The sequence below is a fragment of the Schistocerca cancellata genome, chromosome 8 (genome assembly GCF_023864275.1).
Source record: "Schistocerca cancellata isolate TAMUIC-IGC-003103 chromosome 8, iqSchCanc2.1, whole genome shotgun sequence".
Classification (NCBI taxonomy): Eukaryota; Metazoa; Arthropoda; class Insecta; order Orthoptera; family Acrididae; genus Schistocerca; species Schistocerca cancellata.
The window spans coordinates 548,479,281-548,491,650 of NC_064633.1; the positions used below are offsets into that span (position 1 = coordinate 548,479,281).

Here is a 12,370-nt window from a genome sequence, read left to right on the forward strand (position 1 = left end):
GGCCTAACACTTGCCTCTCCCCTTGAATTTCGAGTCTCAAATTTCAGGTGCGGCTTAGATTCGGGAAATATTTTTTTTTCCTTGATTTCGAGTCTCATTTTTCAGGTGCGGCTTAGGTTCGAGTAAATACGGTACATAGACTGGTTGCTGATTATTTCAGTACATCACAAATTAGTACAGTATACTTAATTTCAATTCCTACTATAGTAATGATGGGCCTAGTGGATAGTTAATTAAAGAATATGTAAAAGAGCACAAATGAAAAAAAGAAAGAAAGAAATATGATGGGCAGAAGTAGTAGTGAACTGTAAATATCTCAGAATGGGAAGGATTGCTTGAACAGGACTAAATTAATGACCAAACTTGTAATGCAGATTTCGCACTGAAATGCAATAAAAAAACATTAATCCAACACAGTAAAGTCCTACCTTGACTGAGCTGTAAAAATGCACACTTCTGATGGATACCCAATAAGGGACAAAGCTGACATCACAGTCAAAAACAATGAAATGCTAATAACCTTTGTTATATAGTCTACTATCTCCTTTTTATACAACAAATAAATTGTGTACAATTTTCTTTAAGTTAGTTTTATTTGTGGTGACATCAGTGTTTGTACATATTAAATGTTACAAAGAAACTGGACACAACTGCTTGTGATAGTGTTACACTGCATTTGACATCTATTCTTAACTGACTTCTCGTCTTCACTGAATGTCTTTTCCAGTTCATGTGTGCTCAGCAAAGAGTAGTACTTGCTAGTAGCTAATCAGCAACAGCATAGCTGATATGGAGCCTCTAGAAAAAGAAGGAGAACAATAAATCAGAGATTTAGATTAGTTAAATTTAGTCATATATTCCAGTCTCCATTTACAATACTTCTGAGGACTGTATCAACAATTACGTCTGCACTGAAGGCAAACGGTAAACACATTATTACTATCGGATGACGGCTAAGCTTTCTTGATAAAGCCACACTAAGTCTTGGAATGTACTTGCATGGGACTGTACATTCATATCCATATTTGACCCACAAAAAACTGTTGTCATTTGACACTGCACTGTCTAAAGTATGGAATACAACATGCAGCATGCCACTAGGAGACTGCTTTGTGTACCCAAGTCCATGTGGTCTGAGGTCTCGAGCAGAGTGGTTCAGACTGCACGTTTTGTGCATTTGGCATACTATATTCATGTTGTATGGAAGCAGGCTCGCAGTGTGAACATACTTGTAGCATGATGTGACATTACATGTGGTCAAATCATTGACAGATTACAGCCTGGTAACAGTCAAGGGCCGGTGAACCAGGAGTCGACTGTTGCTCTAAGCACCATTTCATAGCTGTGGAGAAGATTGCAGGAGGGAGGAAGTATGTGTAGCATTATGGACGAGCTTATCTACATTGTACAGTCCAGTGCCAGGATTGCAATCTTGCTTGAAGATGTCCTGCCTCCCCTGCAGCAACCTCAGAGTCACACATCAGCCATCAGACAATGTATTGTCAGCTTGAAGTTTCTCCATTCCCTTAGTGACCTCACACACAGTCCCCTAACACAAAAGGTACTGTGTGTCTCTTGAATGTGGTGCTTTGTCCAACGTGACTGGACCCAAACAAAGTGGGCTACTATCCTATAGATGGATGGGACACAGTTTAACTTTAAGAATGATCCCTCCCTGTTTTTGGGGTTCCGTACCCCAATCAGTAAAAAACAGAACCCTTATAGGATCACTTTGTTGTCCATCTGCCTGTCTGTTAAGACCCGTTTCTCAGGAACGGCAGAAATACCACATAGAAATTTGTCATATACTGAAGGCTATGGTCCACTGGCGGTATAAAAAATTTAAGTCCAAGGTCAATATAGTAAGAAGATATGGGAATTTAAGGCACATGTTTAGACACTTGCAAACTCACTCATCAAAATCTACAGATGAACTACCTATATACATAATTAATTGTTTTATACCTAAAAACAAAGATGATGTGACTTACCAAATGAAAGTGCTGGCAGGTCGATAGACACACAAACGAACACAAACATACACACAAAATTCAAGCTTTCGGCAACAAACTGTTGCCTCATCAGGAAAGAGGGAAGGAGAGGGAAAGACGAAAGGATGTGGGTTTTAAGGGAGAGGGTAAGGAGTCATTCCAGTCCCGGGAGCGGAAAGACTTACCTTAGGGGGGAAAAAAGGACGGGTATACACTCGCGCACACACACACATATCCATCCACACATATACAGACACAAGCAGACTATTTAAAGACAAAGAGTATGGGCCCATACTCTTTGTCTTTAAATATGTCTGCTTGTGTCTGTATATGTGTGGATGGATATGTGTGTGTGTGCGAGTGTATACCCGTCCTTTTTTCCCCCCTAAGGTAAGTCTTTCCGCTCCCGGGACTGGAATGACTCCTTACCCTCTCCCTTAAAACCCATATCCTTTCGTCTTTCCCTCTCCTTCCCTCTTTCCTGATGAGGCAACAGTTTGTTGCGAAAGCTTGAATTTTGTGTGTATGTTTGTGTTCGTTTGTGTGTCTATCGACCTACCAGCACTTTCATTTGGTAAGTCACATCATCTTTGTTTTTAGGTATATTTTTCCTTCGTGGATTGTTTCCTTCTATTATAACCATATCATTAATTAATTATTTTGGAATAAAGGGGATGACCCACTGAAAGACAGAAGTGCTGCATCATTGTCAGGTACATGAATAAATCCCACAGAGCTTTACCAGTTTTCGAAATGAAATTCCTTTCTCATGTTGTAGAGGAAATATCACACACACAGACACACACACACACACACACACACACACACACACACACACACACACACACACCTGTCTCCCTACATTTTGCTCAGTTTAACTGCCAGCTCTTTACTTGTACACAATGAGTGTACTGGGGTGAGTTGGGGGTGGAGGAGGGATGGAGACATATGGAAGGTTGGTCTTCCAAAAGGGTATGATCCTAGTGGCAGGTGATTGGAGGTGGAGTAGCATAGGGATGGACTAGGCCTGTTGTTGAGGTTGGGTAGGTGAACAACACTGTGGGGAGGGAGGGGGGGGGGGATGAAAGTATCTTTGGTAGAATGTCACTCATTTCAGGCCATGATGATAGATAATCAAAGCCCTGATGAGGGATGTGGTTCAGTCGTTCCCATCCAGGTGGTGTTGGGTGACAAAGGGACACTTCTTTGTTGTTGGTTCTTGGGATGGGTGTGTTGGATCAGGTGTGTGTGTGTGTGTGTGTGTGTGTGTGTGTGTGTGAATATGGCATGGGAGATCTGTTTGTGCATTAGTCTGGGGGGGGGGGGGGGGTACTGCCTGTCTGCAAAGGCCTTTCTAAGGCCTTCAGTATACTGGGCAAGGGAGTTCTCATCACTGCAGATGTGTCTGCCATGAGTGGTATGATATTTTGGTGTGGAAGGGGTGGCAGCTGTCAAAGTGCAGGTACTGTTGGTGATGGGTGGGTATGCTGTGGACTGAGGTGTGGATGGAGCCATCTGAGAGGAGGAGATCAAGACCTAGGAAGGTAGCACTATGGATGGACAAGGACCAGGTGAAGTGGATGGGAGGGATGGTGTTGGTCTGGCCTTGGATCCAAATTATAATGATGGCACTGGAGAAGGAAGCTGAAAGTGGCGGGTAAAGGTTTGCAAGTGGTTACAGGGTGTGTTGATTGTTGAAAGGAGGGAAAGGAATTGTATAGGAGCAGGGGGTTTTATTTTAACCGATATAGATCACATGTGATATATCTTTGTGCATGTGAAATAAATTCGATCGTGCCTGATTTATTGTCACTGTGTCACTGCTGCTATGCAATCCCCACTACCTACACCTCATCACCCAAACTGAAATCCTGACACTCCAACACTTAGAGGTACATTCCAACTACCACCTCCACTAGCTATCCAAACTGCTGAAATCCTTCTCCCACTTTTGGGGCACCATTATCCAACCCCAACACTACCCCAGTGTTCCTCCTCCTCGCTCGTACTGCCCAGACCCTGCCTAGCTGACATTTTCAACCTATCACATCCTCCAAAACCCATACCAGCACTCCACGAAATCCAGAACCGAAACAATCCCAAAACACTGTTGTTAATCTTTTCACCTAAATCTTCAGCCCCACAGAAGTGTCAGTGCTATACAAAGGCCTCACATTTAGCCCTACTTCCAGGTTTAACAAAGTTGCACTTGTGAAAGACCTATTCTCCTTCTCCCACTCCCTACAGTGGAATCACTTCTTTGCCACCAATCCCTCCAACTAAAGCCAGTCCACTCCTAACATCAAACTCTGCCTGTCCCAATTTGTACCACCCTCCCCAAACTCCTGCCTAACCATCCCCTGGCCATCTTCCAGGAATTCCCCAACTGATCCTGCACTCAGCCAGTCACTCCAAGCTCATTCCCTCCCTACTAAGAACAGCAACATTTAAACAGAAGAAAGGACTGCCCTACACAACCTAAAAACGATCCCGTCCTGATCACGCTCCAGCAGACAAAGGTGTCCACCACTGTTGTGATGAACCAGAGGGCCTCCACAAGCTGTCTGACACCTCCATCAACAAGCTCTTCCAAAGTGACCCCATCCAATCCAACATAACATCCAGTCCCTGCTAAAATCCTTACACCCTTTTCAGAATCTCTCCTCTGAATCCATCTCCCTGCTCACCCCAACAACAGTTCGCACACCCATGTTCTACATGCTCCCCGAAATCCACAAACCTAACGATCTGTGGCAGGTTACAGTGCCCCCACTGAAAAAATCTTGGCCCTTGTTGACCAACATCAGCAACCAATGCCCAAAACCTAGCCTTCTGCATTAATGATACCAACCACCTCTTGCCAACATCCTTCATGCTTATGGACTTGCCACAATTGAACACTACCTCTCCCAACACCCTGCAGATTCCAAACCCACCACTTCATTCCTCATACAAGTAACCAAGTACATCCTAATCCATAACTACTTTACCTTTGAAGGGAAGACATACAAACACATTTGTGGCACAGCAATGGACACCCACATGTTGCCCTCATAGCCAACCTCTCCATGGGCCACCTAGCTTCCCAAACCTCTGTCTGGTTCAGCTTTATTGATGACATCTTTATCATGTGGATTCAAGGCCAGGACACTGTATCCTCATCCTCCACAATCTCAATACCTTCTCTCCCATTCACTTCACGCGGTCCTCCTCCACCCATTGTGCCACCTTCCTAGATCTCAATCTCCTCCTCTCAAATGACTCCATCCACACCTCAGTCCACATCAAACCCACCAATCACCAACAGTACCTGCACTTTGACAGCTGCTACCCGTCCACACCAAAAATCCCTCCCATACAGCCTGGCCATCCATGTCAGGTACATGTTCGGTGATGAGAACTCCCTCCCGCAGTATTCTGAAGGCCTCAGAAAAGCCTTTGCAGACAGGAAATACCCACCAGACCTAACACACAACAGATCTCCGATACCATATCCCCACACATACCGCATCCACAGATTCATCCCAAGAACCAAAAGCAAAGAAGTACCCCCCTTGTCACCCAATACCACCTGGGACTGGAACAACTGAACCATGTCATTCATCAGGGCTTTGATTATCTATGATCATGCCCTGAAATGAGGGACATTCTACCTGAGATCCTCCCTGAAGTTGTGTTCCACTGCCCACCCAACTTCTGCAACACCCCAACTCCCATCCCCAGTCCCCTTCCACAGGGATCACTCCCTTGTGAAGACCTAGATGCAAGACCTGCCCTATTCACCCACCCAGCACCTACTACTCCAGTCCCATCACAGGCTTATTCTACCCCATCAGAGGTTGGGCCACTGTGAAAGCAGCCATGTTACATACTAACTCTGCTGCAATCAATGCACAGTTTTCTACCCTGCTATGACAACCAAGCAGCAAAAAACAAGAATGAATGGCCACTGTCAAACTGTTGCCAAAAACAAGGTGGACCACCCGGTGGCACAACATGCAACAGAGCACTACATGCAAGATTTCAATGGCTGTTTCACAGCCCATGCCATCTGAATCCTCCCACTATCACCAGCTTTTCTGAGCTGCACAGATGAGAGCTATTCTTACAGCACGTCTTTCACTCCCCTCTCTAGCATAAACCTAAGGTAACCACCCAACCAACCAACCAACAGTGTGTGTGTGTGTGTGTGTGTGTGTGTGTGTGTGTGTGTACACCCACACACTGTCCCTTTCCATTACCCCGAACCAATATGTGTCAGCTAGTTGTGTGCTGCCATCTCATGCCCTAGCCTGTGAAATCGTGTGCCAAGCTGTCTGCCACCTGCCCCCTCTACCTGCACCACTAACTAGCCCACAGACAGCTGCCCACTCTCCCATGAGCTGTAGATGCTTCTCCCAACCTGCCTACAGCCCCTCTCCATCCCCCACCTCACCCCACCCCACCCTCCACGCCATTAGACTCACCGAGCGCCAGTCAAGAGCTGGAAGTCGACTGAGCACAATGTAGTGAGACAGGTGTGTGTGTGTGTAGTCAAGAGCTGGAAGTCGACTGAGCACAATGTAGTGAGACAGGTGTGTGTGTGTGTGTGTGTGTGTGTGTGTGTGTGTGTGTTTTTCTCCTACAGCTTGAGAAAGCAATTTCATTCCTAAAGCTAGCAAAGCTCTGTACCTTCTGTTTGTGTAGTTCAATGACACAGTGCTTCTGCCTTTCGGTGAGTCGTCTCCTTTAATTCCTAAATAATTTGTTATTCTCAATCAGAACTTTCCATACATTATTATATACATACATATGTTTATACTGAACCCTTAGACTGAGAATCCTACTATTTTTTTATCCTGTTTTTCTTCTTACATGCCCTTGGTGAATGTTTCAACCCTGTGCATATTTTAAAAGTAAGTGATTTGGTTCCATCAGTGTTCTTGTATTGGGAGCATTACATTAAAAATGCATATGCCACTGCATATCTTTCCTAGGAGTACATGACAGCTTCAGTCTATGAAGATCACATCCTGCCACAGTGAAGTGTGCGGATTACATTGTCACTATCTGAAGGTTGATGTTGCCTGGAAACTCAGACGTGTCCTGGTTACACACACACACACACACACACGCAAGCACAACTGCGGTCATGTGTTTGTGAGTTGCATTTGCTTCTTTGTCACTACTAAACCAATCTACTTACTTAAGTTTAGAGTCACTGTCATTGCAAGCAGATGAAACAAATCTTTGGACTTATGGATGCTATCATGTGCCTTTGCTAGGAAGGTTTTCAGTTTCATATACTTATAACTAAGTCACTCATCCAGTAAATTTTCTGGTAGTAGCTAACCCTGAAATGGACAATGTTTTTGGGATAGACTTTTTCCACACATTAGGATTTTTGGTTCATGAAATCATGCAATCAAAAGGGCATTGCACTGACTTAAAGATTCTCTTTCATAAATATGCCAAAATTTCCTCGCCTGTACTAGGGAAGACAACTGATTTCAGAGCCCCCATCACTTTTAAAGCGGCAGCTGCCCCATGTCTTCTGAATCCTTGCCCGATGCCCTTGGCTCTTATGGGTGCCCTCAAACATGACTGGATCAGCTCACTGATAAAGACATGTTAAATGCCTAGTCCCCATGGTCAATATGCCACTCCACCGGTAACAGTGCGCAAATGCAATAACACCTTGACCTTTGTGGCTATTTCAAAGTAACAATCATTGCATAGGCTGAGGTGGAAGCTTGTCCTCTATTAAGACAAGGTGAACTCCTTATAAAATTAGGCCATGGAACTCTATTCAGTAAAATTGATCACAAAGAGGCATATTTTCAAGTCCCCTTGGATGCCGCATCACAAATGTACCTAGTGCTAAATACAGCATACAACCTTAACCATTATAAACAGTTACCTTTCAGGATCTGTTCATCCCCTTCTTCAATATTTTATGGATAAATTTTGTCATGGGTCTTGGATGAGGACCACTGCCACATCCTGGTTTCTCCTTCTCTGAGACCACAAGAACTGCACTTCACGTTTGCTGCCCATAGGGGCATGTTCTGGATGAAAAGTTTGGTGCAAAAGCTTGCATTCTGGTCAAATATTGACTCTGACATCACAGACCTGGTCTGCCAATCTTTCGCCTATCAGGCCCATCGAGCTGCACCTCCCCAGCCATTTCCTCCCTGACCTGACACTGTGGAATAATGGGAGGGTATCAATTTAGATTGTGCTGGTTATTTTGACCTCCATGTGGTTGGTCCTATTCCCATTTTGCATTTTGCAAGTCCCATTCACTACTGCTGCTACTACTGAAGCCTTGGAAAAAATCTTTGCCCCTGAAGGCACCCCACATATGTTGGTTTCTGATGAGAGGACAGTGTTTATTTCCTATGACTTCAAATGCTTTTGCACCTGTAATAGGGTTCAACACTTTCACATGATGGCATTTCACCTAGCATTCAACAGCCACACAGAAAGCTTTATCCACATCCTTAAAACACAGTTCCACAAGTCAGTTACATCAAACACTGCACCTAATGTTCTCTGTAGCTTTTTAGAAACTTATAGGGACATGCCGATCAAGTGCCACTGCCCGGTGGAGCGGCTTCATGGTTGCCCTAACTCGACCTTTTGCATATGCTGCATCCATTGCAGGTACAAATCATCCCTGAGACTTCTCATTTCCAGATAAGCACCCAGTGTGGGCACTTCCCAACCTGCATCTTGAGAGATGATCTCAGGCTACCAGGAAACTCTGTTGTATACTATGGCCTCCATATACTGTGGTCTTCCATGGCGTCATCAAAACCAACTTTACCTCAACCCTCCTGGTCAGCCGCCACCTGCTTTTCTGTCCCCACTGGACCCTCTGGTCCCCTGGTGATCTAACCATTGCCCATTTGAGACTGTCCTGTCTTGGCCTTCCATGGCAAAGTCTATGAACATCAACCCATCCCAATTCCCCCAATGATCTGCAACACCTTCATCTTCTAGCCCAGTGGTCACTGCTTTGAGGGTGGAGGAGGAGGGAGGGAATGTAGTGGCACAACCCAACATTACCAAGGAAACTGAGCAGCTGGTGCTACACTACTACTGAGCACTGTGGTGCACCGATCCTCAATCACAAATCTGATGGGACCATGCCAGACTCCACTATATAAACCAGCCTGGGGCTGGCCAAAACCAGTGATGATAGGTGCAGTGGAGTGCACACTGTGAGTCTTGTCATATTGGCTATGGAGATATTGTGGTGGGCTCTATTTGTTATAGTCAAAACTCTAATTGGCCTTGGACTGGACTTTGCTTGGGAATGTTGTAGGTAGTATTTTACAAAACCTCTCATCTCCAGTAACAAAGCAGCATTTAGAATCAGTTGGACTGTTTCTAAAAATGTATGCTGTACTATACTCTGTATTCTGATATGCCAGTGGTGTGAGCTACCTCGTTCACCTCTCATCAATGTTAATCCAAATCCCCGTGAACCATGGACCTTGCCGTTGGTGGGGAGGCTTGCGTGCCTCAGCGATACCAATAGCCGTACCGTAGGTGCAACCACAACGGAGGGGTATCTGTTGAGAGGCCAGACAAATGCGTGGTTCCTGAAGAGGGGCAGCAGCCTTTTCAGTAGTTGCAGGGGCAACAGTCTGGATGATTGACTGATCTGGCCTTGTAACATTAACCAAAACGGCCTTGCTGTGCTGGTATTGCGAACGGCTGAAAGCAAGGGGAAACTACAGCCGTAATTTTTCCCGAGGGAATGCAGCTTTATTGTATGGTTAAATGATGATGGCGTCCTCTTGGGTAAAATATTCTGGAGGTAAAATAGTCCCCCATTCGGATCTCCGGGCGGGGACTACTCAAGAGGACGTCATTGTCAGGAGAAAGAAAACTGGCATTCTACGGATTGGAGTGTGGAATGTCAGATCCCTTAATGGGGCAGGTAGGTTGGAAAATTTAAAAAGGGAAATGGATAGGTTAAAGTTAGATATAGTGGGAATTAGTGAAGTTCGGTGGCAGGAGGAACAAGACTTTTGGTCAGGTGAATACAGGGTTATAAATACAAAATCAAATAGGGATAATGCAATAGTAGCTTTAATAATGAATAGGAAAATAGGAGTGTGAGTAAGCTACTACAAACAGCATAGTGAATGCATTATTGTGGCCAAGATAGACACAAAGCCGTCGCCTACTACAGTAGTACAAGTTTATATGCCAACTAGCTCTGCAGATGACGAAGAAATTGGAGAAATGTATGATGAAATAAAAGAAATTATTCAGATAGTGAAGGGAGACGAAAATTTAATAGTCGTGGGTGACTGGAATTCGGTAGTAGGAAAAGGAAGAGAAGGAAACGTAGTAGGAGAATATGGATTGGGGCTAAGAAATGAAAGAGGAAGCCGCCTGGTAGAATTTTGCACAGAGCATAACTTAATCATAGCTAACACTTGGTTCAAGAATCATAAGAGAAGGCTGTATACATGGAAGAAGCCTGGAGATACTGACAGGTTTCAGATAGATTATGTAATGGTAAGACAGAGATTTAGGAACCAGGTTTTAAATTGTAAGACATTTCCAGGGGCAGATGTAGACACTGACCATAATCTATTGGTTACGAACTGTAGATTAAAACTGAAGAAACTGCAAAAAGGTGGGAATTTAAGGGGATGGGACCTGGATAAACAGACTAAACCAGAGGTTGTACAGAGTTTCAGGGAGAGCATAAGGGAACAATTGACAGGAATGGGGGAAAGAAATACAGTAGAAGAAGAATGGGTAACTTTGAGAGATGAAGTAGTGAAGGCAGCAGAGAATCAAGTAGGTAGAAAGATGAGGGCTAGTAGAAATCCTTGGGTAACAGAAGAAATATTGAATTTAATTGATGAAAAGAGAAAATATAAAAATGCAGTAAATGAAGCAGGCAAAAAGGAATACAAACGTCTCAAAAATGGGATCGACAGGAAGTGCAAAATGGCTAAGCAGGGATGGCTAGAGGACAAATGTAAGGATGTAGAGGCTTATCTCACTAGGCGTAAGATAGATACTGCCTACAGGAAAATTAAAGAGACCTTGGGAGAAAAGAGAACCACTTGCACGAATATCAAGATCTCAGATGGAAACCCAGTTCTAAGCAAAGAAGGGAAAGCAGAAAGGTGGAAGGAGTGTATAGAGGGTCTATACAAGGGTGATGTACTTGAGGACAATATTATGGAAATGGAAGAGGATGTAGATGAAGATGAAATGGGAGATACGATACTGCGTGAATAGTTTGACAGAGCACTGAAAGATCTGTGTCGAAACAAGGCCCCAGGAGTAGACAACATTCCATTAGAACTACTGCCAGCGTCGGGAGAGCCAGTCCTGACAAAATTCTACCATCTGGTGAGCAAGGTGTATGAGACAGGTGAAATACCCTCAGACTTCAAGAAGAACATAATAATTCCAATCCCAAAGAAAGCAGGTGTTGACAGATGTGAAAATTACCGAACTATCAGTTTAATAAGTTACAGCTGCTAAATACTAACGCGAATTCTTTACAGACGAATGGAAAAACAGGTAGAAGCCGACTTCGGGGAAGATCAGTTTGGATTCCGTAGAATTGATGGAACACGTGTGGCAATACTGACCCTACGACTTATCTTAGAAGCTAGATTAAGGAAAGGTAAACCTACATTTCTAGCATTTGTAGACTTAGAGAAAGCGTTTGACAATGTTGACTGGAATACTCTCTTTCAAATTCTGAAGGTGGCAGGAGTAAAATACAGAGAGTGAAAGGCTACTTACAATTTGTACAGAAAGCAGATAGCAGTTATAAGAGTCGAGGGACATGAAAGGGAAGCATTGGTTGGGAAGGGAGTGAGACAGGGTTGTAGCTTTTCCCCGATGTTATTCAATCTTGAGCAAGCAGTGAAGGAAACAAAAGAAAAATTCGGAGTAGGTATTAAAATCCATGGAGAAGTAATAAAAACTTTGAGGTTTGCCGATGACATTGTAATTCTGTCAGAGACAGCAAAGGACTTGGAAGAGCAGTTGAACGGAATGGATAGTGTTTTGAAAGGAGGATATAAGATGAACATCAGCAAAAGCAAAACGAGGATAATGGAATGTAGTCGAATTAAGTTGGGTCATGCTGAGGGAATTAGATTAGGAAATGAGACACTTAAAGTAGTAAAGGAGTTTTGCTATTTGGGGAGCAAAATAACGGATGATGGTCGAAGTAGAGAGGATATAAAATGTAGACTGGCAATGGCAAGGAAAGCGTTTCTGAAGAAGAGAAATTTGTTAACATCGAGTATAGATTTAAAGGTCAGGAAGTCATTTCTGAAAGTATTTGTATGGAGTGTAGCCATGTATGGAAGTGAAACATGGATGATGAATAGTTTGGACAAGAA

The 12,370-nt window shown here is 43.9% G+C and overlaps 1 protein-coding gene across 1 annotated transcript in view; it reads right to left on the bottom strand.

The window, feature by feature from the left end:
• Positions 1-682: 682 nt before the first annotated feature.
• The window catches only part of LOC126095679 (uncharacterized), a 151,679-nt gene continuing 139,991 nt past the window's right edge, over positions 683-12,370 (bottom strand). The window contains exon 8 of the mRNA XM_049910436.1: positions 683-798. The gene's annotated coding sequence lies outside the window, so the exon portion shown is untranslated. The remainder of the gene's footprint in view (positions 799-12,370) is intronic.